At 43.6% G+C, this 27,151-nt stretch overlaps 1 protein-coding gene and 1 pseudogene across 1 annotated transcript in view; both read left to right on the top strand.

The window, feature by feature from the left end:
* The window catches only part of LOC120362166 (uncharacterized), a 76,620-nt gene extending 71,054 nt beyond the window's left edge, over positions 1 to 5,566 (top strand). The window contains exon 6 of the mRNA XM_074386617.1: positions 1,801 to 5,566. The gene's annotated coding sequence lies outside the window, so the exon portion shown is untranslated. The remainder of the gene's footprint in view (positions 1 to 1,800) is intronic.
* A 20,345-nt stretch (positions 5,567 to 25,911) lies between these two features.
* Positions 25,912 to 26,374, top strand: LOC101040764 (interferon-induced transmembrane protein 3 pseudogene; annotated as a pseudogene).
* The last annotated feature ends 777 nt before the right edge of the window (positions 26,375 to 27,151 follow it).

Genomic DNA, 27,151 nt, shown 5'->3' with positions numbered 1-27,151 from the left:
AGAGGGAAAAGGGAGCCTGTACAGAGACAAAACACGTGGGCCCCGTGGCGAGTTGTGTACAATGAGGCCTCCTAGGCCTGTGTGTTCCCCAGCTCAGCCATGCCAAAGCTCTACTTCCAGGAGAAAGCCTTCAGAGGGAAAGACTCATCTCTCAGCCTGGAATCCACTTTGAAAAGCCCACATACGTTGCCATAAAAGGGATGAAGTACTGATACATGCTACATTATGTTGAGAACACTATGCTAAGTGACAGAAGCCAGACACAAAAGGTCATGCTATTGTACGATTCCATTTGTATAAAAGGTCCCCAGTAAGCAAATCGGAACAGAAAGTGGATTAGTGGCTGCCAGAAGCTGGAGGAAGGTGAGAATAGAGAATAACTGCTAATAGGTATGGGTTCCTTTTTTTTTTCTTAATACTTGGTGTATTTTAAATGTTTCCAGGCTGGGCGCGGTGGCTTACACCTATAATCCCAGCACTTTGGGAGGTTGAGGCCAGTGGATCACGAGGTCAAGAGATCAAGACCATCCTGGTCAACAAGGTGAAACCCCGTCTCTACTAAAAATACAAAAATTAGCTGGGCATGGTGGCGCATGCCTATAATCCCAGCTACTCAGGAGGCTGAGGTAGGAGAATTGCCTGAACCCAGGAGGCGGAGGTTGCAGTGAGCTGAGATCGCACCATTGCACTCCAGCCTGGGTAACAAGAGTGAAACTCCATCTCAAAAAAAAAAAAACTTTACATTTAACAAGTGAAAACTATTAGCATAATTGATTCAATAATATATTGCTATTTACAAGATACCTACAGAGATTCCTTTCCCAATTTTTTTCATTGTGGTATTTACCAAAATTATTTTTATTGTGGTAAAACACACAAAACACGCAATTTACTATCTTAACCATTTAAGTATACACTTCAGTGGTATTAAATACTTTCCTAATATATGTAGCCATCTCCACCAGCCATATCCATGTCCTTTTTCTTCTTAGAAATTGAAATTCTGTGTCTATCAAACAACAACTCCCCATTCTTCCCTCCCTGAAGCCCTTGGTGACCACAATTCAACTTTCTGTCTCACTGACTTTAACAACTCCCCTCATATAAGGAGGATCATACAGTATGTATTTATCTTTTTGTGGCTGGCTTATTTCATTTAGCAGACTGGTTTCTTTTTGGGGTGAAGAAAATGTTCTGGAATTACAAAGTGGTAACAGTTGTACAATATAGTGAATGTACTAAAACCCACTGACGTGTACACTTTAACATGGTGGATTTTACGCTATGTGATGTATCTCCCAAAAATGCTTTTAAAACGCTCATATAGGGGAGGATAATAATTGAAAAATAAATAATAAATATACAAATCCACAAATGAGATAGATTAGCACATATTTAGTGAGGTGGAATAGGGTGGTAGAAAAAGTAGTGGAATGGAAACAGGAACCTCATAACAGCATCACTTCAGCCTCTCCTGCCTCCTTACAGAAACCTAAGGGCTTCCTTAAAGAAACACTAAGTTTCCATGTTCACGAAGAAGGAAATAACAGACACTTGGGTTTCTTTGAGGGTGGAGGGTGGGAGAAGGGAGAGGATTAGAAAAAATAACGACTGGGTACTAGGCTTAGTACCTGGGTGACAAAATAATCTGTACAACAAACCTGCATGACATGAGTTTACCTATATAACAAACCTGCACGTGTACCCTGTACCTAGAATAAAAGTTTAAAAAGAAAAAAAAAAGAAACACTAAGTTTCTTTCCACTTTTTGTATATGACAATTTCAAAATTTCCTTCTAGGGCCTCCTCCACCCTTCCCGCAATGCCATGCTAGCTGCTGGACCTGCGACCCTTGCCTTCCTCTGTGCCCAGACCCAGACAAACAGTGATGAAGCTTCACAGCCAGAGGCGGGAGCGGCTCCACCAGGACAGTGCTAGCATTGGAACTGGTGCTCTTTTAAGTGTTTACGGCAGCAGAAACTTGGTCGGTACCCAGAAGAGCCCAAGACGTTGTTTCTTGAGGACATACAGCTTTTAATGACCATTGAACAAATGCTACATGATTTAGCATTGAGACAAATGGGAATATATCAGCCTTTGTAAGGGGGTGAAGGTGGCTGACATTTTTGCTTATAATCGTGAACTTATTTGGGTAAACTACGTACTAACATTTAACAGTCTTAGCTTTATCTTACTAGAAGGTCTAAAGGGTTTTTGGTTATAAGTGGAAAATGTTAAATGTCTTAAAAAAGAAAACCAAGGGGAAATAAGAGGTTTTTTCACTCTTAGATATTGTGTGTGTGCGTGTGTGTGTTTTATTTTGCACCTTCTTCCACTTGAGTACTGCATTAGTGATCCTTACAGAGGTCCAACATAAAAAAGCCTCAAACAATAAGAAACTATTAAATACCTTCATCACGTTGTGTAGCCATCTCTACCATTCATCTCCATATCTCTTTTCTTCTTACAAAAATAAAACTCTGTACCCATTAGACAATAACTTCCCATTCTTGCCTCCCCTCAGCCCCTGGCAATGACAATTCAACTTCCAGTCTTACTGACTTTGACTTTTTTAGTCTAATAGTCTAGTTGGGCTTTAGATTTGCATTCAACATGGGCTCTTAAATTCATCTGTTAGGTCATTGATTTGCTCTTATGTTAGAAAGATTTACCATTCAGAGGCCTCTGTGAATATGTGAGAATATACTTGAAATAGAGCGAGCAATAAAGGAAAGTGTGCTTAGTACCCATCTGGCTATTATTCTTCACATTATTTTCTGCTCTCCAAACCTCCACAAAAATCCTCAAGGGCTTCCCGTCGCCTACACAACAAATCCCAGACTCCTTGGCATGCTATTCAGGACCATCAAGAATGAGACTCCAGAGTGAGTGTGGAGGCTCACGCCTGTAATCCCAACACTTTGGGAGGCTGAGGTGAGAGGATTACTTGAGGCCAGGAGTTCTAGACCAACCTGGGCAGCATAGTGAAACCTTGGCTCTACCAATTTTTTTTTTTTTAAATTAGCCAGATGTGAAGACATACACCTGTAGTCCCAGCTACTTGGGAGGTTGAGGTGGGAGGATCACTTAAGCCCCACAGGTCAAGGCTGCAGTGAGCCGTGATCATGCCACTGCACTACAGTCTGGGCGACAGAGTGAGATCTTGTCTCGGAAAGAATAAAGTTCTGTTAGCCCCTTTTGTGTCTCTGTGTAAATTTGAAAAGACACCGCTTCCTCTGGGTCGTTGGAGCATGGCTGATGAGCTGAGGGAGGACTGAGTTTCATTCACCCGCAGCCCACGTAGCAGGATTCCTTAGTGCAAGGTACAAACTGTAGTTGAGATGGTCCCAAAGCTGCTTTCTGGTCTTGCCTTCTGCTGTGTCCTTCTGCCACCCTTCTCTGTACACACTAGGGTTTTCCTACTTCTGCGGCTTTCCTTACGCATGGAGCATCCTCTTCCATTCTCCATCAAATTCCTTCTCATTCTTCAAGGCTCACTTAAACCTTCTCTCCAAAGACTAATCATCCCTGCAGCCACACTTCCCTTAGCACGATGTTTATCCCGCTTTTAAATGATCATATTCTGGTTTGTACTATAGGATGTTTGAAGATTTTTCATTCTTTCCCACCAGATTATGAAGTTAGTGGTTTGAAGATTTCACATTTCTAATTCTTACAAGGTGCTTTATATGTGTTAGTTGAATAAAAAAGAAGAGATAAGTGAATGTCTCATGGTAAACATGGAGAACTGCCTGAAATGTAGAAGAAAATCTGAGACTTCTCTCCCGACTTCTAGGCAGGTGCTCTCAGCCTCTTCTGCTGCAATTATAGATACATGATTCCAACCAGGTGCAGCTGTAACATGCCAGGTGTAACTATTAAAAAGACTGACTTTTCTCCAACAATGATTGGAAAGAGGACCGCCATGTGTTGGCATTGGCAGTATTGACGGAATAAAGGTGTAACAATCATGCATTTGATCCCTGGTCCTAAGGAGAAAGAAATGTCATGTTCTTTTAAGTTTCAAAATCAGGTGAAATCTGACTCCTCTCCCATCTGCTAGGGTTGGCAGGTGTGTTGAACTGACTGAAGCCACGTCGGGTATTCACAATGATTGGTTCCTGTTGGTAACTATAGTAGGGGAAAAGGATACATTCTCCTTTGCCCCCTTGATCTTTGGCTGGGTCTAAGAAATAAATTGACCCAAGACATATTAACAGGAGAAAAGCATATACATTTTATTAATTTTTACATGTTCATGGAGTCTCTCACAAGACAGCAAAGATCCAAAGAAACAGACAAAGCCAAACGCTTTTATGCCTTTTAGATAAAAATAAGAACAAAAACAAAACTGATAAGTTTGTAAAGAAATGACAAGGGCAGTGAATCACAGGGAGTCATCAGGAGATGTGTTTTGTGTGTGTGTGTGTGTGTGTGTGTGGGTAAAACATCGGAAAATAGCTATTTTAGTAGGTTTATTTGTACAGATCCATCGCAGCATTAATTCCCAGTCTCTGGTGCTAAGGGTTATTTTTCTTGTCCTGGTACAGGGAAGGCATCTTTCACAAAGGAGTTTTTATGGCTTGCTACCTATAGGAAAGTGCAAGTCTGTAGCCTTTTCTGCAACTACTGTTTCTCAAGTGCGTTCAGCTCTAAGTAATCAATATGCCCAATGATACGGATAGCCTTGTGTTCCCGCCCAAATCTCATCTTGAATTGTAATCCCCAGTTGTTGAGGGAGCGACCTGGTGGGAGAACCTGATTATTTTCTCAATCAGATTATCAGATGACAAGTACATCATTGCCTGAGCCAGGCACATCTTTGCAGGATAACTGTTATTTAAACACACAAGTTTATGGCTGGGTGCAGTGACTCATGCCTATAATCCCAGCACTTTGGGAGGCAGAGGGAAAAGGATCGTTTGAGCCTAGGAGTTCAAGACCAGCACAGGAAACATAGCGAGACCCAATTTCTACAAAATAGGTTGATCAATTAAAACATATAAACGACAGTTTAAAGAAAAAAATATTAGTAATAACACTGCAGTTTCAAGAAAAACATTATTCAGGCTGATCACTGCCTTTACTGAGCCATCCGACTTGGGTCCAACTGACTTCTGATTATTCCAAGAAATCAAATTTGCTTTCAAAAACAACAATTTGTAATAATTTGCCATTACTGAGGATATTCAAAGTAATGCGATGGATATTATAATACAATTTTCAATCTAAGTATGAATGGCTAACATAAAATTACAATAACTTTAATTCAATAAGCTTGGTTAGATCAGGAAAGCATTTATATTATTACAGCAAGAATTATACAATTATTTTTATTTTTCATTCTATCAGTTTCTTGTTTCCCAAACAAGTATATAAACACGACATATTTTAGTATATAAATTTGATCCCTATGAATGTAACTTTTATGTTTTGATTAATTTTGAAATATGTTTGTTCAATTCAATTAAATACTAAATTTGAAAAGAAGAAATGTGAAAAAAATAACTGAAAAATATTTCAAGCAAATGTAGCATTGTTAGAATAAATATATAATTTTGCAAGACGACCAGCTTGAGAGGGACAATAAATACTTGTTTTAATGTGTCAGTTCTTTTGTTTTTTGTTTTTTGGTTTTTTTTGAGACAGAGTTTCGCTCTTGTTACCCAGGCTGGAGTGCAATGGCGCGATCTCGGCTCACCGCAACCTCCGCCTCCTGGGTTCAGGCAATTCTCCTGCCTCAGCCTCCTGAGTAGCTGGAATTACAGGCACACGCCACCATGCCCAGCTAATTTTTTGTATTTTTAGTAGAGACGGGGTTTCACCATGTTGACCAGGTTGGTCTCGATCTCTCAACCTCGTGATCCACCCGCCTCGGCCTCCCAAAGTGCTGGGATTACAGGCTTGAGCCACCGCGCCCGGCCAATGTGTCAGTTCTAATTCACTTATGTCAGTTTATAAGCACAGCATATAAATTCCATCAAAAATTCAATTGAAAGACTGAATTACTTCCTACCCAAACAGATTCAACAACACCTCTGATTTTCATAGTACCTTATAGTTTTCACAATGCTTTCATTTAGATTGTCTCATTTATTTGGCAACCTCTGGGGTAAGCTTTATTTTTTTCTAGTAGATGTGAGAGTCAAGATTCTAGCAGATGTGAGAGACCCAAAGCCACGCTGACTTCAAGTGCCAGAAGTGCCAGAGCTCAGGAGATGCTAACCTTATTTCTTTGCTAACCTAAAAATATTTTTTCAATATCATCAAATTGATCTACAGGTTCATTGCAATTCCTATCAAAATCCTAGCTGCCTTTTTGCAGATAAGAACAAGCTGATCCTAAAATTCATATGATAATTCAAGAGACACAGAATGGCAAATCCAATCTTGGAAAAGAACAGGGTTGGAAGAGTCACATTTTCAATTTCATAACTTACTACAAAATTGTAATACTCATAACAGTGTGGTCTTGGCATAAGAACAGAGGCATAGATTATTAGAACAGACCCGAGAGTCTAGAAACAAACTTGGACATTCACAGTCAATTGATTTTTGACAAGGGTCCCAAGACAATTCAATGGGAGAAAAATAGTCTTTTCTACCAATAGCCCTGGGACAACTGAATAACCATGTGCAAAAGAGGGAGGTTGGACTCCTACTTTATGCCATATGCAAAACTTAACTGGAAAAATGAATCAACACTCTAAACGTATACTCTAAAATTATAAAAGTCTTTGCAGAAAACATAGGCCTAAATCCCCTTAACCTTAGATCGGCAATGGGATTTTAGATCTGTCACCTGCAGCACAAGTAACAACAACAAAAAGAATAGAAGAAATTGTTTAGGAGCATTTCCTTAACAGTATTGATTTGTCAATTCATTATTGCCACCTTAAATACCAGTTCAGATGTGTTAAAGCAATGCTTTAGTTAGCAACCACAGAGCACAGGGACCTGTGAGGTCAACGTCACCCAGTAAGCTATGTCGCTTCTCTGGCCAGGCTGAACCCAGGTACCCTACAGAGACCAAACTCTTTCGGATGGTGGTGTCATAGTGTCCTGTCTGCTGGGTCTTCTAGGTATCACCGCCCTGGGCTCCAGCAATCACCCTCCCACCCTGTTAGGCGAAGCTTCTGAAGGACTTGGCCAACATTTGGCAGATGAAAAAATGATCAGTGTCAGCCGGGGCTACATTTCTTGTGAACGAAAACTTTGCAGCATTGTGCTATTTCCACACTCATTCTTGTTTTTGTTCTTTTCCTTATTAGTGTTTTTCCATCACCTGTTCTTCCTTCACTCTGTTGTGTGAGCAGCAAGCTGAGCCAGGCAACCTGAAGGAAGGCCTGCTTCCTGTCTCAAGTGCTGGTGGGGAGGAAAGACTTGTTCCCAGTCCCTGAGTGCTGTGGGGCCCCCAAAGGAGAGCCTTGGGAGAAGGACTGCCTGGTAATTGAGCTACCAGATGTTTCTCTGGCTCCGGAAAGAAGGCCACTCAGGGCCTCATCACTCTGCTGAGAGGCAGCTGTATGTTTGCTGGTTCTTCCTGTCTGGTGAGAGGAGAAAGAAGGAGGGAGGAGAGGGAGGAAGGAGCAATTGTTCTCTTTATCTCCAACAGCACCAAACATGCAGGACTTGCCCCCGAAGTCCAGAGTAAGTCAACTTCAGGTGTCAAATGCATTGATCTACTGCTGTCTGTTAATTTCAAATGCTTTAGACAAATGATGATGGAGAGAGGAATAATTTTCTCATCAATGAAATTGATTAGAAATGTAATAGTCTAAACCACAATATAAATGTTTATGAAATAGCAGCCATTGAGAACTGGGGACAGCAGTGATATTTGATATCGGGCTGGAGCAGACACACCTGGATTTGATAACTTGCAGTTGGATCACTTATCTGCATACACCTGAGCAATTTTCTTAACCTTTCTGAGCCTCAATGTCTTTGCCTGTAAAATGGAAATAATATTGCCTGCCTCCTGAGTTTGCTATGTTATGAAGATTAAAACTTTCTATGAAAGCATCTTACGTGGGGTCTGGCACACATTAGGTATTCAATAAATCACAACTCACACATAGTGCTACCTATAGACTTAGCACTTCACATATATCCATTTATTTAATTCTCATGAAAACTCACTAAGAAAGTTAAGGTTATGATCCCCACTGTACAGATGAGGAAACTAAAACACAAAGGGGTTAAAGAAGCATGCCCAAGGTCACACAGCTTTCAGTGGCAGTCAGGATTTGAATCCATGCCAACCGGCACAAGACTGTGTACTCCTAATCATTTGTACTTGTATTCTTCTAATACATGTTTTCTTTCTAACCTTCACCCCTGCCCCAGTGACTACAAAATGCAAATTTTCAGGCCCCTTCAAGAAACAAAACACAGATGCTTGCTCAGGGAGCATGACTTTTCTCTCACAGGTGCTATAAACTCAACAACATGTCACAGCATATTGCAACAGCAGGGGCGCCAGGACTAGGGGTTATACTGGTGTGTATCTGGTGAGGTCAGATGGCCAAGGTCAAGATGACATATGCCTCTTGTTTTCCTGTTCTGGGGCTCCAAACTCTGCCTCTTTCCCTGCCCCTCCCTGCCTCCATCCCTGTTCCAGGCAGCCGTCTCACAAAACGTATCCCTTAGTTGCGAAAGATACGGCAGTGTGTGCATGGCTCCATTCAGACTCATCAGCAATTGAGATATTATTATGGACAAAGAATAGCATATTATTATTATTATTATTATTATTATTATTATTGAGACAGGGTCTTGCTTTAGCACACAGGCTGGAGTGCAGTGGTGCGATCTTGGCTCACTGAAACATTGACTTCCCAGTCTCAAGCAATCCTCCTTCCTCAGCCTCCTGAGTAGCTTGGATTAAAGGTGTACGCTGCCATGCATGGTTAATTTTTGTAGTTTTTTTAGAGGCAGGGTTTCACCATGTTGCTCAGGCTGGTCTTGAACTCCTGGGCTCAAGTGATCTGTCCACCTCGACCTCCCAAACTGCTCAGATTACAGGTGTGAGCCATGGTGCCCAGCCAAGGGTACCATTATTATAGTAATAAATGTACCTTTCTTTCCTGACCTTCACCTCTGCTTAGGAGGAAGGGTTTCAGAAAGATCTGCTCCACCCATGTCATCTTCTAGTTCCCTCTCATTTTATTTTTCCGTGCATGCCATTCTATCATAATTTTTGTTTTTGTAATTTGGCATTTGTGTCTGTGATTTATGAAGTGCAAAGGAAAACGCTGGTGCTTGTTCCAGGTTACTTAATAACCATCAGAATCCAGTGAAGTTAAACCAGGAATGGGTTTAGGAACGCAAAAATTAGCACATTTGAGCATCCCTGCCTCTGTTTCCAAAATTAGGTCTTACAAAAAAACCTTCCTCCTGCATAAAATGTCATTATAGCAAATTATCCTAATAAAGAAATCTGCTGAGCAGGTGAGGGCAGTGCTGAAACAAGACATATCAAAATTTGGCAGGGCTGAATTGTTGTTAGCAACCATAAACTCCTAAAATGTTATTGTGAAAATAAGCCCCCAGTCTGAAATTTAATGGTATAAAATAATAACACACAGTCTACATAACAGCAAAGCATTTCAAATATTGTATATGAAAGAAAGTGACTCTAATGGAAAATTCTGATTAATGCCAATTTTGAGTCTAATAAAGTTCCTTTGCTAGGTGCCTATGTTATTAAATCTTAACCCATGAGCCTTTGGCTTTGAATATATACTTTCCCCCTATTTGCACTCTTATGAAGATGTTATGAGAGCACGGATGCTCCATCACTGCTGCTTGAAATCTTCTAGCTCTCCAGTTTGGTTTCCGAGGCTGTGCCTCTGTAATCGTTTGCCCAACCTCTCTGTAGGCCACGCGTCCCCAAACTACGGCCTGCGGGCCGCATGCGGCCCCCTGAGGCCATTTATCCGGCCCCCCGCCGCACTTCAGGAAGGGGTACCTCTTTCATTGGTGGTCAGTGAGAGGAGCACAGTATGTGGCGGCCCTCCAACGGTCTGAGGGACAGTGAACTGGCCCCTTGTGTAAAAAGTTTGGGGACGCCTGCTGTAGGCTCTTTGTCACATCGCAGGATAATTTACTCTGCACCATCATGATGGGACCAGATTTACTGAAGTGCCAAAATCCATCTTCTCTGTAATACCCTAAAAGATATCAGTGGGAATTTCTCCAATTCTTTAAAATGCATTGAAAAGCACTTGCAACCAGGCGCAGTGGCTCACACCTGTAATCCCAGCACTTTGGGAGGCCGAGGTGGGCGGATCACCTGAGGTCAGAAGTTTGAGACCAGCCTGGCCAACATGATGATACTCCATCTGTACTAAAAATACAAAACTTTGTTGGGTGTGGTGGTGTGCACCTGTAGTCCGAGCTATTAGAGAGGCTGAGGCAGGAATTGCTTGAATTTGGAAGGCAGAGGTTGCAGTGAGCCGAGATTGCACCACTGCACTCCAGCCTGGTGACAGACTGAGACTCTGTTTCAAAAAAAAAAAAAAAAGGAAAGAAAGAAAAGAAAAGAAAAAAGCACTGGCAGGATCCAGCAGGACTCTTCATGACAGCAGGACTCTTCATGATGGTGTCTCAAATTGGTGCCAATGCATTGGTCAGTAAGCGTGAGGTTTGCAGTTGCTACTGTGTAGAGCAACATGCAGGGCTCTGCAGATAAGGTAAGCATCAGATCCAAAGTTTCAAATATCCTTCATGTGTCACTGGTCTCATGCCAAAAGTGAATTGCCATAAATCATTTTAGGAATAGGAAATAAAAGAATATATTTTTACTTTTGAATTATGTTTGTGGATTTTCACAAAGAACTTCTTCCCAGTAAATAGTGGTTGACTTCACTCACAGAGATTCTCCATTCAAATGTAAATTTGAGCCAGACTTGGTCTTCCTTCTACTTGAGAGTTCACAAACCTATTTCTTCATTTCTAGAGTTGGGAATCATGAGAAACTTATTTTCTGTTATCCTTAAAGCTGGAGCTCAAAAATTGTCTTCTGGCTGGGTGCAGTGGCTCATGCCTGTAATCCCAGCACTTTGGGAGGCCGAGGTGGGTGGATCACGAGGTCAGGAGTTTGAGACCTGCCTGACCAACATGGTGAAACCCTGTCTCTACCATGGATACAAAAATTAGCTGGGCATGGTGGCGCATGCCTGTAATCCCAGCTACTCAGAAGGCTGAGGCACAATTGCTTGAACCCGGGAGGAGGAGTTTGCAGTGAGCCAAGGTCACGCCCCTGCACTCCAGCCTGGGTGACAGAGTGAGACTCCATCTAAAAAAAAATACTATCTTCTGTCTGTATAAGATCGTAAAGCCTGATGGCAAGGTGAGGTGATGTGTTGGGGGAGACTGAGGTAGGAGAACCAATGACCAAATAGGATCAAAGTTGTCCAACAGGGGTGTCTGAGCTGAACTGTAGTTGTCAGGAAGCGCTACTGGGCATCAATGGGATTTACTTACATCTTGGAAGAAACTCGCTATTTCTCTGCTCCATGCAGGGAAAAAATAAAATGCCCTGAGCAAGTCCCAGGGAGATTGCCTATGAATAAAACATTCTCACTGTAGTACATAAAGTCAATGCTGTGTCCTTTAGCTGCCCTTTAAAGGATTTCCTGGCTCTTGGCACTGCTCTAGAGCATTCAAACTACTGTGTACGTGCTGCACATGTAGCCTTTGGTGGTGGTTAAATAAAGGTCCAGCCGCTTTTCAGACATTGCTGACTGTGTGAACTGGAGCAAGTTTCTTCACATCAGCAACTTCAGGGTCCTCTGTGCACTCGGGATGATGAGTTTGCACCTATGAGCCTCACAGGTTGGTTGTGTGGGTCCATGAGACGCCGTGTGACCACCTCTCAGTCCTGCAGCTCACATTATTCAGCCTGGAAGTATGTTATGTTTGGAGTCCAGATGGAATAACACTGATTCACCAAAGGGTTAAACTGGCATTAATAACACCCATGCTAGTACTCAGTGAATTCCCTGCTCTTGCGAAGTTTACAACAGAGGCGAAAGCCAGGCAGAATGTCCCTTTCAGAACTACAAGAGGCTACTCATGGTTCAAAACTGTATTCCCCTCTGCCCCAGACTCTCTCTGCCACCCAGGCTGAGCATGGTTGGAAAAGCAGGTCAGAGGTCTGAGACACGTCCGCTGCGTCCTTCACCTCACCTGCTTGGGTGGCTGTGTTGACTCATCAAAGCCTCCCTCCTCATTTCCACATCCTCCTTCCTGGAGAGTGGAGCTGGTGCCAGTTCAGGCTCTGTGGAGGAAGCTAACGGGACAGAGCTGCAGGACGGGGAGGCCGGGGTTTGTTCCCCAGACCTGGAGGGCGCTGACTGTGTCCCACAAACTGGGCTAAAGACGTGTTGACCTTATCTCAAGTCATTCTCTCAACAACCCTATAAAGAAAGTGGAATCAGTCCCCTGTGACTCAGAAAGCTTTGCTAATTCTTTTTTTTTTTTTTTTTTTTTTTTTGAGGCAGAGTTTCACTCTTGTTACCCAGGCTGGAGTGCAATGGCGTGATCTCGGCTCACCGCAACCTCCGCCTCCTGGGCTCAGGCAATTCTCCTGCCTCAGCCTCCTGAGTAGCTGGGCTTACAGGCACGTGCCACCATGCCCAGCTAATTTTTTGTATTTTTAGTAGAGACGGGGTTTCACCATGTTGACCAGGATGGTCTCGATCTCTTGACCTTGTGATCCACCCGCCTCGGCCTCCCAAAGTGCTGGGATTACAGGCTTGAGCCACCGCGCCCGGCTACTTTGCTAATTCTTTCACTGTCTATAGCAAATAATGGCAGAACTAGGTTCCAGGCCTCAGCAGGCTGCTTCCAGGAGTCAGCACTCAACTGAACAGCTGGAGGAATCCAGGTGTGCCGAGCGGACGCTGTCCCCAGGGTTTCCCTCTGCTGCACTCTTGGCTGCAGCCCTCAGCCTGTGTCTCTCGAAGTACTCTGCATGCTGCATTTTAATTATCTGTTGTATTTTGTCTCAAAACTATCTTATTGGTCTTTGGACATCCAGAATCTAGGCACATTAGCTGAGTCATTTGGAGAACTTATACAAATAAATTTTTCCTTTGAGTTAAAAGAATAAGGCTGGAGAACAAAATCATGCAGCCCAGTTCCCGTCCCTGTGGATGCACTGAGAAATGGTGTCATTGAAGGTCCTGCCCAAACAACTAGAAAAGAAACCTTCTGGGCCCAGGATTCCAGAGGCACAGTCCTGGGTCTTTCCTGTTCCCACCCTGCTAATGGATGCCCAGGGTGGCAACTTTTGATGTTGACTCAATGGAAGAAGAGAAATAGACCAAAGTGTTAGCCATAATCATCCCTTTGATACTAAGCATATTTTGTAACCAACTAAACATGAACATGTATAAAATAAAATTAAATAAATTATTAATTTGGGCTCTCATCAGCTGTTTCCATTCATTAGTGGGGACATTTGAGCACTTGAAAATTTTCCAGTGTTTCCTATATTGCCTCCACAATTGAAGTGAAGTAGGAAGTTGATGGAGTTTTCTGTATAACAGGAATATGGAGGTTAAGAACCTCTTCTAGAAAGTTCAGTGAACAGTCTGGGTTTTTGGAGCCTGAGCTCCGTAGAGTACAAACTCTATGTTGGTTATGGCATGATAGCCACATTGTACTACAACACACACACACACGCACATTCTTGTGTCCCTACTGTAAGAGCAATATCTGTTCATCGCAAAATTTTGGAAAATACAGAATTAGGCAGAAAAAAAAGTCATCCAGATTTTTGCTATCCTGAGACAGATACGGTTATCAACTGAGGAATTGCTTTTTAGTGTTTGTATACATACTAAAATGAAATATGGATTATACTGCAGACATCGCCTTGCTGTCAGATGACACAATATTTCAAGGATGTTGCCCTGGGTGATTAAAGTTCATCTGCAGCAGACATAATACAGATGTGGTACAGGATTAGCTGGTGGGGAGCTTGATCATTGGAAGCTTCGACAAAGAGAAGGGAAAGCCCAGGCATGCAGTCACGGGCTGTAATTCCAGTCTAAACAAGTGCTTTCCTGGGTGACTTCACAATTATGGTGTAACTCAAGCTCCCTGACAATGATTTCAAGCTACTATCAGAAGGGCAAGAGCTGACCTGACAAAGCATAGAGAACTCCAGGGAATATATAATGACAACCATTTTAGCTAATACTGATCCACTGGAAAATCAGATTCCTTCCTGCCAGACACTCAAATGAAGGCTGCAAATGCTCTTCCAAGAGACAGATTTAGTCTTTTAGCACTCAGGGTTGTGTTGAGAAAAATTAAATGTTATGTGGTTTGGAACTTGTGTCTATAAAATGCACACTGTTGATGATGGTCTCTCCCCACAGTCTACAGAAGTAAATTTGTACAAAGAAGTAGCTGACCTAGTTTATTGAGTGTAAGATTGGAAGCCAGAAGCTCAAATCAGCCTGATAATCAGGCAGACATACTATCGAGTCTCACCTGGTCGTTTCTCCATGACCTTTCCAGGAAAGCTGTAAGGATTGCTAAAGCGACCAACTGTGGGTGGCTTGGCTTTAGAAAGGTAAAGTTAGGGGGTTCCGTCTCTCATTGCATGAATTCTTCAAGAGTGTTTCCAGATGGTATGTGGTTTTGCACTAACACAAGAGCTGGACAGATGAAGTTCATGGCTGGGCAATATGAAGGTGGTTTTGGCCAAGGCATAAGTCATAAGACTGTTACGGTTCACTCAGCAATGCTCAGCTTTCTGGAGCCTTTCTCTGAGAAATGCGTATTTAGCGTTATCTCAGGGAGGGTTTGTATCAACAAAAAGCCTTTTGTAGCAATAGCCCAAAAGCAGTTGCTACAAGGAAAGGGGAGGAATTCGCTCTGTCCTGCCGTCTCTTTCAGACACTGGCCAATGGAGACCTCAGATCCTCCTTCCCCAACGGGTGCTTGCAGCAATTTCCACAAACAAGCAAAGAAAAGCATCTGTCCTGAGCCAGCATTTCTGTCTGCTACAAATGATGGAAAATGTGCTTGAGGTTTAACGTTGGGGAAATGTGTTTTTGTTCACTCAGCTCCTATTATAACCACATCTGTTATCAGTAGGCCAGGCTATGTATTAATAGACATGACTTTCACAAGCCTGGAGTTCTCTTCCATGACGTTTTGGCTGAAAGCATTAAACAGAAAAGGCCAAGAAAAGCCAATTCTCTGTGCCTGGTGGTACTGCCCCTTGGATTCTTTCAGAAGGCCTGACTCTGGTGTAAGCTGGTTTAAATTCTCTTTATTTTAGGAACCTTGCCTAAAAATGAATCGGAATAAAGAGCTGCTCCATCTTTTGTTCCTGACTTCAGATATGCAGCAAGCTTGATCAGTTCAAAATGTCCCCTTTTTTCCACGATCTCTCTCCACAGATGGGACTAAGTTTTCTTGGACATTTCCTGAACTAGTATTCTACAGCCAAATGGCTTCCAAGAATAGCATCATCCAGTGTCAGAGCTGGAAATGACCTCAGGGATCCTCTAGACCAGTAACTGCAGGACTTTGTTTTTGGGAGAGGTGACTCTGGGATAACCAGAGGAGGAGAAGAGAGAATGAACCAAGAGTGCGCCCCTGACTGGGCACTGTGGATCATGCCTGTAATCCCAGCACTTTGGGAGGCTGAGGCGGATGGATCACTTGAGTCCAGGAGTTTGAGACCAGCCTGGGTAACATGGCAAAACCCTGTCTCTGCAGAAAATACAAAAGTTAGCCAGGCATGGTAGCATGTGCCTGTAATCCCAGCTACTTGGGAGGCTGAGGCAGGAGAATCTCTTGAACCCTGGAGGTGGAGGTTGCAGTGAGCTGAGATTGTGCCACTGCACTCCAGCCTGGGTAACACAGTGGAGCCCTGTCTTAAACAAACAAACAAACAAACAAAACAAAAACAGTGTACCCCTGACAGAATACACACACACACACAGACACACACGTACACATACACAGGTACACACGTATACACGCACGTACACACACACATACACACACACACACATACACACACACACAGGTACCTCCACTTAGCTCTATCCTATCTGTTGAGACTCCAAGTAATAACTCATTTGAGCAAAGGATGATATGGCTAAATAAAATTTGAAACCCCCAATAAATCCTACCCCCTAATTTCACTGGTTAAGAAATAAAATCCCAGAGGGTTTAACTGACCTACCTAGGCACTCTGTGACAGATCCAAGTCTAGAGCTCAAGTGTCCTCACTCATTTTTTCATCCACAAATATATTCTGTTCCAGCCATTACGCTAATTGCTGTATCCAAAAAGACTTACTGAACAACTTAAATTAAGTCACATCTGCTTAAAGAGATATTTTTCACGAACTTGAACGTCAGGTTACATAACTTATCTTTCACTGGCTTATTTAAAGGCCTGTCCTCATTAAATATCACATTTCTTCTGATTGCAACTAAGGAATTTGTGGTAAAGTCATATTACCATTTAAAATATGTGGAATATATTAACATTTGCAAATTCCATTCATTTTAAAGCTGCTTTGCAGTTTATGTTAGTGGGGTCATAGCTGGCCTTGATCTAACTGTAATGCCACTCAGTATTAAGTTTCTTTCAATGAAGGCAACATTTTCAAAAGAAATCATATTTTTCTGGGCTTTGTCTTCCTGGCTTCACACTTTGTACCCATCTGGTTGCATGAATGTGCTTTGTATAGTCATGATATGCTGCGGATAGCTCTGTCAGTGTCCTTATCACATTATTTCATAACTATAGCTTTCCATGTCTTTTTCTCCTTGCAGAATATGAACTGCTTGAGGGCGGTGACAATGTCTTACTCATCTCTGTATCTCTGAACAGCTCAGAACAGGTTTTCAACAAACACTGGGGACTGGGGAGAATGTGGTAGGAGATGGAAAATGAATCATGTACAATACTTCTACAGATCCTTCCCTCCCTCCCTCCCTCCCTCCCTCACTCCCTCCTTCCTTCCTTCCTTCCTTTCTTCTCTTTCTCTTCCTTCCTTTCTTCTTTCTTTCTTTCTTTCTTCTTTTTTTCTTTCTCTCTCTCTTTCTTCTCACTACAGCCGCAACCTCCTGATCTCAGGTGATCCTCCTGCCTCAGCCTAGCAAGTATCTACAGGTGCACGCCACCCTGCTCGGCTAATGTTTTTGTAGAGACAGGGTTTTACCATGTTGATCAGGCTGGTCTTGAACTCCTGAGCTCAAGCAATCCACTCTCCTTGGCCTCCCAGAGTGCTAGAATTACAAGTGTGAGCCGTTATGCCCGGCCTACAGATTTTTTCTAACAAGGAAAACTTCATGAAAAGATTGAAGTTCTCCATTGAAACCAACCCTTTTAAAGCACAACACAGCGTTGCTGTTCTTGAACAAAGAAGTCTTGTAATTTGCTTTCTTAGATTAACGTCAATCTTCTGAATGAAATCTGTTTTGCTTAGAGGAGAGATGAAAGAAGCTTCAAGAGAGTTTTTCTCCATCTTCTCTCTACCGTCCAGGTATACTGACTATAAAAAGAAAACTTAGTGGTTGGTTCTCCCGTTTTAACATTTCTCTATCTCTAGGGAAACGATGATACATACATAAAAAGGTTGACGATGGACATATTCAAACATGCATGGTAGAGACAACAGAATAATAAATCCTCTGTATTCCTCAAGCAACTTCAACAATTATGAACTTTTTGCCACTCTTGCATCATCTCTCTCCCCTTTCATGTTTTAAAACTATGTTAACGTGGCAGAATATCAAGCAGATATTAAAAACTACACATATGTGAATTGTGACCAAATATGGCAATGTTTATCGGAAGTGACATTTAATTTCAACCACTCAAAAACCAAGTGCACATTCATTAAATCTATATAAAATGATACATGTAACACATGGGAAGAAAATTTAGACTATTACAAATTGTTTAGGCTTTAACATTTTGTTTTGTTTTTTTGAGACAAGGTCTTGCTCTGTTGTCCAGGCTGCAGCACAGTGGTGAGATCACTGCTCACCACAGTCTTGAACTTCTGGGCTGAAGCAATCCTTTTAACTGAGTCTCCTGAGTAGCTAGGACTACAGGCGTGCACTAGCATGCCCAGCTAAGTTTTTTTTTCCAGTAGAGATGAGGCCTCATTATGTTGCCCAGGCTGGTCTTGAACTCCTGGGCTCAAGCAATCCTCCTGCTTCAGCCTTGCAAAGTGCTGGGATTACAGGCATGAGCCATGGAACCCAGCCCAGGGCTTAATGTTTATTTGTTCATGTCTGGTATCTTTGTTCAGTTTTGTTTTAAAATCCCACTTATAAAAACATTTCAGTGTTTTGCTCTCATTATAACATGAAAAGTTTTCCAATTGTCTGTGGCTCCAAGATTCCTACTTGTGCCTAATATCCATTCTTTCTTTCTTACTGATAGAACTCCCAGTTTTCAACTGGGCAAAAGGCTACCTGTAATAAAAACTGCTTTCCCCTGCTTTTTTGCTGATAGATGTGGCCATGTGATTAAGTTCTGGCCAATGAAATATAAATGATGGTGTTATGTACAAATTTAAGAAAATGTCCTTGAAGGGCATGAGCATGCTCTTTGACCCCTTCTTCCTTCCTGTTGGCTATGACATCAGATGTGATGGCTGGAGCTCAAGTAGCCATCTTGGACCGTGAGGTAAAATATGCCAAGAATGAAAGGGCAGCTAGAAGGCTGAGTTCCTGATGACTGTGAAAACACTCCATCAGCTCTGGGCTACCTCCCTTCGGACTTCTTTTACGTAAGAGAGAAAGAAACTTCTATCTTATTTCTTAGGCCTTTAGCTTTTAAACTTGTTTTCATGTAAAGAAAAACATTAGGCCACGGATTAATGGTTCATTTCCCCATTTAGTTCTGCTCATAGAATCTTTGTAGGAATGTAGCAGCCCCTAGTTTTTCATACTCGATTTTAAAAAGAAGCAATTATTTAAACAGTGTTATTAAAACATACTTACCAAAGCTGAGGCAATCTCTTAAAATGTAAATAAAAGTCAGGTTAAACATTCACAATATTCTAAGCCAATTGCCCTTGAAAACAGACACACAGAAAAGCCATCTAGTAGATCATGTGTGCCTGGGTCATTCCACATCCTGAAAACCTTTCCTATCAGTAGTGATTCTGATAATGAAATTGTACTTCTGAGATTCAGCCACACTTACAAACAGTCTCACGTGTTGCTACAAACGAGGCACATTGTGAAACAGTTAGGGACCAGGAGGAAGGGCTGCTAACTCCAGGAAGTACCCAGGACAGCAATTGAATGACACATTCTGGGCTGTTTGAAAGGGGCAGGCCTGCCTCCCATGCTTGCCTTCCCTTAACCTCTACATTTTCTCTCTCCTGGGCTTTGTAAGCTGCTGTAGAAGCCAAGCAGCACTGCCTATCCATATACTCATTTGCTGTGAGTATAGCTATGGTTGGCCTCCCAAGCATCCCTTTCCCATTCTCTGGCAACAGCCTATGCCAGTCAGTGGATTTCATTCATTTCCTTGGCCACAAAGCTTGGCTTAGTAGTGGAAAGGCAACTTAAGCTGATCTAGCTGGAGTGAATCCTCTCATTTTTTTCTGAAACAGGGACTCACTCTGTCACCCAGGCAGGAGTGCAGTGGCATGATCTCAGCTCACTGCAGCCTCGATCTCGCAGCTCAAGCAATCCTCCCACCTTAACCTCCCAAGTAGTTGGGACTACAGGTGTGTACCTCCACACCTGCCTAATTTGTTTCAAAATATTTCGTAGAGATTGGGTGGTGGGGGGGGGCGTTCTCCCTATGTTACCCAGGCTGGTCTTGAACTCCAGGCCTCAAGTGACTCTCTCGCTTGGGTCTCCCAATGTGCTGGGATTATGGGTGTGAGCCATTGCACCCCTGGCCTGGAATGAATCTTAAAAGTTGGGTGGGAGCCTTTGAACAAACAACTTTTCATATTTTACCAACTCAGAATCTTAGAAGAGGAGACTGGAAAACTGCAACTATTCTGCCTCCACAAAGACGGAACTTATCTAAGAATGGAGTCAACTCTGGGAGGCTGACCTAGAAGGCAGAGAAAGAGGATTTGCTGTTCTTGGTGACATCATTTAGTCCCCAGTGTCAGGTGTGCTGCAGCCAGTCCAGCCTCTAGATTTCTCAGGTGTCTACATCAGTAAGTTTCGGTTCCTTATTGTTATTGTCATCTGACTTGTCACTCGGGTTTGCCAGATAAGACAGAGGATACCAAGTCAAACTTGAAATTCAAATAAACGATGACCATTTTTTATTATAAGTCTGTTCCAAATATTGCAGGGGACGTATACTAAAATTGTATTCATTACTCATCTGAAATTGAAATTTAACAGGTGTCCTGTGTATTTATTTACTAAATCCAGCAACCCTACTTGTAACAAAAACGTATTAGTGATGGATGGTAGCACAGTGTTCTAAGAGCGTCTGTTTTGGGTGAATGAGAGAGAGTCCTTGGCTGGGCTCAGTTGCTGCAGAACCAAAGCCTGAGGAGGTTGCTTCCAGCATTGTTCCCAAAACAGGGTGTCATGCATTCATGTTGACAGTGCTGAGGGCTGGGTGGGTGAGCAGCAAGCATGCAGGGCTCTGAGCTGAGCCAAGAATGAGTGGCAGGCTCAGACCTAGACATACAGAGTAAGACAAAGATCAAGACACATAAAAACACACAATTTATTTCGTATTCAATAGTATAGTCAAGGAAGGGGGTGACAGAAAGAGAGAGCAAGAATAACAATGGCAATAATGCAGGTGATGATGACATCAGCCATAGCAGAGTGCTTCTGAAAAGAATTTAGAGGGTGCCATATGTGACGGGTCCCTTACCTGACCTTTCACAGTAACGAGCTTCTCTCTGGGCTGAATGTGATTCAGGGGTCACAGGGATGATAGCCAAAATGTTGAACAGCTGACATCGTCAGACTCATTTGCACCCACCAAGTATCAGATCAGGCTTTCTGTCTGAGCAATTTCCCGTGAACCACTGACTTGAGCCCCTAACTTCTACAGAAGAAGTCACACCTCTTTAGAAAGTGAGAAATGGAGTCACAGAAACCAGGCATCTACAGAGCACAGAGGTCGCAGAGTGCAGAGCCACGTGAGGGCTGGCAGGTCACTAATCAAAGGGCAAGGCAAAGCTCATTCATTTGTGGGGCTGGAGCAGCTGGAGCTCTTGGGCAGGGATGTGTCGACCTCCCACCTTTGCCTTCCCTGTCATAACCCTGCGTCACCCTCTGAGGGAGTTCCTGAGGGCCTGGGGGTGACCCCTTGCTTGATTCCTATATGGGAATATCTTCCTGAGCATCCCCAGCCACAACCCCGGTTCCTGAGTATCTCTGGCTCTCATCAGCTGGTTTCACCTGCCCTCCAAGCCTAACCCTCCTAGGACCCACGTCAGCACTGTTTCCACCAGCGTGTGACACCCTGCTTCAGAAACAACCAGGTTTCATAAGCCTGTTTATTACGGTCATGGATTTCCCGGACCAGAAACCTTTCCAAAACCTCAATCTCATGTTGCGTGAGAAAATCTATCTCACTCTTCAAAAATAAACTGAGAACGTGGAAAAAAAAAAAAATCAACAGCCGTTGTATGGATTCGGTTGCCTACTCACCATTCAATCGTAGATGGTTGTAAGTAATGAACTGTAATGATGAATGCATGGAATGGGGCAGGGCCAGCTATGAGGCTCCCGGGGCAGAGGCGGTCATATCAGTGAATACACATGTGAGGGCCAGGGGACAGGGAGGGGACTGCTCACCAAGCAGAGAGAGTTTGGCCACATTGAGCCATCTTCCAAGGATATACTGATGCTGGCATCAGACCACACTAAAGTACTGGTACTTAGCAAAGACTTATATAAGAGGGATCCTATAGGGTTACTTGATGAGATGCTCACGTTACTGCTTCAGCAGCTGTGGCTGCTTCCGCACTAGCTTTACCGGGTCCAAGGCATCATTCCTAGAGCAGCCACTTCACCTGGCTAATTCTCCTCCTCCTCCAGACTGCAGAGTCTTTGGGCAGCCTTCCCCAGAACATGACCCAAATGTAGTGCAGGTGTGTATGTGAATAGGCTGGTGTGTGTGTGTGTGTGTGTGTGTGTGTGTGTGTGTGTGTGTTGCATAGGGCTTCCTGCATAGGAAAGGAACAACAGTAGCTGTCTCATCCACAAATATCCACTACCACTGCCTGCCCTCCTCCAGCCCTGTATACCCACAGCCACCTGTCTGAAGTTCATCATTAGAAATTATTTAGGGCTAACAGGCTGCACTTTATGTAGGGTGTAAATACATTTTCTGGGTGAAGGGTTAAGTCTACAAACCTTTCTTTATATTTCTATCTCATTTGCCCTCATCACATCTTATCTGAGCACTGAGGAGGGAGACAGGAAGCAGCAGAACTAGAGGAAGGGGAGAAGGAGGAGGAAAAGAAGAAGGAAAAGAGGGACAGAGGGTGAAGGATCCGGGAGGAGCCACGCATCGCTCTGAGACCAGCTTCTCTCTCAAGACGTGCTCTTTCCCTTCCACCTCTAGCTTCTCTGCATTTAAGATGAATCCCAGAAAAATCCCCACTCACAAGGCCTCTCTCTGATGGCACATTAAAAAAAAAAAGAAAAAGAAAGTTCTCTGGTTTGAGGTTTGGTGCAAACTTTTGCCGCCAGCTCTGGTGGTGGTTTCCAGCCTCTGGTGGTTTCCTCCCCCGGGGCCAGTCTCTCGGGCTCCCTTTTTCTCTGGGCAGCCTCTATTGCCAAGCCAACGGGGTTTCTTCGGCAGCTTCTCAGCCACAGCCTGCAAGCATTTGGGATCTAGACGGTGTTCCTCCCAAGTCCTACTGGTCTTCTCCACTTGGGCCCCTCGCTTACGGAATCCTGGGTCAGGGCACACAACTCAAGACAAGATCAAGAGAGATCTGCGCTCTTCAACCCGCTGCCTCCTGCCCTCTATGGAACTGAGGTCAACTGTCCCCTCTTCCTTCTCTTTGAGCTCCTCCCCCAGAAAAGAAGCCACGTGACAAAGGCAATAATGAACATGGTACACTTTCTGTATAGGTCGAAGAGACGAGGAAGAGAGAAGCTAGGTCATATAACTCCAGAGAAATGACTTGAAATGCATCTTCCAGAACTATTTTCAGTGCCTCTCCTCCCCTTCCTGATGCCCTCCCCCTACCAACATGCCAAGAAATTCCGTTTTGTTCCAGCTCTCTTTATTAAATGCTTCTTCAACCCTACCGGCAATGCTCCAGAAGACGAAGTCCCGTCTGTTACATTTCAGCTGTACTAGAGAGTAGTGGTTGGTTAAAAGCAAAGGTTCTGGGCCCAGATTGCCTGGATCAAATCCTACCTCAAATATGTAGTAGCTGTATGAATTTAGACAACTGATGGAACTTCTGTGTTTCCTCATCTGGAAAATGAAGATAATAGTATCTACCATACTACTCAGGAGGCTGAGGCAGGAGGTTCATGTGAGCCAGGAGTCGGAGGCTGCAGTGAGCTCTGATTGCACCACTGCACCCCTTCGTCTGGGTGACACAGTGAGACCCAGTCCCAAACTTAAAAAATAACAATTTCCTATTGTTATGAAGTCAAATGAGATGATACATAAAACTTAAAGCAGGGCCTGGCACATTGTAAGTGTCACGTGCAAGTAATACAGTGCTTACTTTAAGGATTTATTCTTAGGAGACAGTTTATCAACCACCTTTGTCCATTGAACACCCCCTTGGGGATCTAACCCCCACCCACGGCACACACCTTTTAAGGATGGCCGGTGCTCTCAACCAGAAGGTGTATGGTGAATGAAATTGCTTCATTGCAGTATCTTTAAGCCAACATTCATTCATTCCGGCTTGGAGAAATTCCTCCTCACAGCTTTTTAGCTTACTGACTTCTAATCAGTGAGTGTACTCCTGCCCCAAAGCTCTTCACCATGCATTATATCACACCGCTTCATTCCACAGTTTTCCATACCACTTCCGCATGTCTTTTTAGTACACCCCCAAATCAACTCGTGCATCTCTGCCCCAGTTCCTGGCTCATACTGGATCCCCTCGTGATAAACGATTATGGCATACCACAAAAGCACATTTACAATTTTACAGGAAAACAGGGGCAATACAAGCCATAATAAACTGTGAAGCCAAATTTTGCTAAAATAGCTATCAACCTATGCCTCAAAGCCCAACTACAGTTGTAGGATTTCAGCAGGCTGTTCCCATAGTAACCAACATATGTGCAAAGCTTATAAACATATCTTAAGAAAGACTGTGAGTGGAAAACACGCTGCACTGAAGTGGGAAGAGTCAGGTCTAACCCCAGCTCTGCGACTGATCAGCTGGGTGGGCTAAGGCAGCTATTTATAACTGACCCACTGTCTCATACTCTACCAGTATTTTTCAAATGTGAGCTCAGGTCACCTACATCAAAATTGATAGTTATGCTTTTGCAAAATACATATTCTTTGGCTCCATCAGAAATACTAAATTAGAATTTCTGAGTGGGGGAACCAAGAATCACATTTTTAACAAGATCCCCAGGGTGATTCTTAAATGCACTAAAATCTGAGAATCATAGGGTTCTCTAATCCTTCCTCCAGTGTGTTGGAGTTCCCTGCTTATTTATGCAGGTCAGAAGTTGATTGTTTGGACCCAAAGAATCATTGCAAAAATCCCTGAGCCATAACCAGGCAGAGAATATGTTGGTCAGAATACTCTATCATTCAACCAATAGTTACCCAGTACTTTCTACATGCCAGGCATTATTCTTAGGATACATCAGTCAAAAGTGTGACAAATGCCTGCCCTCATGGAACTCCCATTCTAGTGTATAGAAACAGAGATAATAAATAAGCTACTAATTAACATAAAGATGGATGAACTATGCAGCATGTAAATAGAGTAAGGAAGTAGGGGTCAGGATGGAGGGCTGTGAAAATTTCTCCTAAATTATATGCATCTACAAAAGTCCACTTACATGTGTATTACAAAGGCTTGGGAGGCAGGCCCCACTGCATCTTGAAGGAGACCTTGGGAATGTGGCAGATGCTCTTGGTGCACTGCCCAATCCCCTTTAGGGCTGATATAACTCCTCTGATATAACTTCACTTCCAACCTCTCTCTTCACCCCGTGCCTTTCACATCCTGTCAATGACTCAATGCCTAAGACTGATGGGCCCCTGCCTGAAGGTAGGGCCAACCTGGTGGTGTAGTTTGCACTCCCTGAGCTCTCTCCTTGCTAGTTTTCCCCTACCCTATTCTGCTGTCCTCACTCCCATTGTCTTCAGAGCACTCCTTGATAAATCACTTGCATGAGAATCCCTGTCTCCAGTTCTGCTATTAACAGAATCTAGCCTAAGACCAGGGCCTCAAGCAGTAGGAGAGGATACTTACGGTGAGGGTCTATGGACTAGGAGGCTTGAAAATTGTTAGGGTTCACTCTCCCCCAAATCTTTATTGTTCCATTTTCATCCTCAATTTATATGTAAATATTCCGAGTCTCTGGGAGCTTGACATGACCCTGTGCCAGAAAGCAGCAAGGCACTCTGAGATGTACTCACTGCTATCTGGCCCTCTGTTCTTCTGATTCCTTCACTTCTTCAGCCAGACACTTTCCAAGTGCTAACAATGTAGCAGGAACCGTGCTGGGCTTGGGAATACAGCACAAACCTAATAAGGTCCTCAGCATCATACTTAGTGTTCCGTCAAACTCTGTTAATGCTTGAAAATGGGACTGGGCACGGTGGCTCACGCCTGTAATCCCAGCACTTTGGCTCACGCCTGTAATCCCAGACTGAGGCATGTGGATCACAAGGTCAAGAGATCAAGACCGGCTGAGAAATCGAAACTAATGGGAAAGGGGAGGGCCCACTGAGAAGCATCCCAGCAACCCCACCACGGCCGGTCTTCCCAGACACCATGAACCACACTGTTGAAAACTTCTTCACTCCCGCCAGCACCGACCGTCCCCCAAACTATGAGATGCTGAAGGAGGAGCATGAGGTGGATGTGCTGGGGGTGCCCCACAACCCTGCACCCCCGACATCCACCGTGGTCCACATCCGAAGCGAGACCTCCGTGCCTGACCACATCGTCTGGTCCCTGTTCAACACCCTCTTCATGAACTCCTGCTGCCTGGGCTTCATAGCGTTTGCCTACTCCGTGAAGTCTAGGGACAGGAAGATGGTTGGCGATCTGACTGGGGCCCAGGCCTACGCCTCCACTGCCAAGTGCCTGAACATCTGGGCCCTGATTTTGGGCATCATCATGACCATTCTGATGATCATCATCCCAATCCTGATTCTGCAAGCCTATCAGTAGATCCAGAGGAATCACCCAGGCCAGGGGCTCTGCCCGTGACTTGTCTGTCTCCCTGGTACTACAGCTTCCATCCCTCGCCCTGCCCCCAGCCCATCCTGTATCAGCGCTTTACCGTCACACACTTTTCCACAGTGGCATTCAATAAAGTGCACGTGCTCCTGGAAAAAAAAAAAGAGAGAGAGAGAGAGAGAGAGAGAGATCAAGACCATCCTGGCAAACGTGGTGAAGCCCCATCTCTACTAAAACAAAAAATTAGCTGGGCATGGTGGCACGCGCTTGTGGTCCCAGCTACTCTGGAGGTTGAAGCAGGAGAATCGCTTGAACCCAGGAGATGGAGGTTGTAGTGAGCTGAGACTGTGCCACTGCACTCCAGCCTGGTGACAGTGCAAAAAGAAGAAAAGAAAATGGCCCCAGCTTGTGCGTAATTAGCTGGCTTAAAGATAATGTTCACGTAGCTTTCTCATCAGCAATTTTTTAAAGCCAATTTTGACACATCTTTGCTCAAATAAATGAAAATTCTTATCTTGAAGGACTTCTTGAAGCAGAGAAGGGCAGATGGGGCAGAAGGGACCAGGGCCGGAGCATGTTCTAATGTAACATGAGAAAACATGTGCACACCAGCGTTGTTTATTACAAAAAGCAAACTCCTGCTTTTTCTTCATACACTGTTTCTCACACTCCGCCATCAGAGATTGATTTATTTTTTCAGTGACGCCGACGGATGTCCAATGAGACATTCTTCACACTCTTGACAACACAGACATTCTTGAAATATTTGCAAAGCTAAGAAAATAGTTAGGA

This window comes from Saimiri boliviensis, chromosome 15, assembly GCF_048565385.1.
Source record: "Saimiri boliviensis isolate mSaiBol1 chromosome 15, mSaiBol1.pri, whole genome shotgun sequence".
NCBI lineage: Eukaryota > Metazoa > Chordata > Mammalia > Primates > Cebidae > Saimiri > Saimiri boliviensis.
The sequence above is the reverse complement of the archived record's forward strand: the minus strand, read 5'-3'. Positions and strand labels throughout refer to the sequence as shown.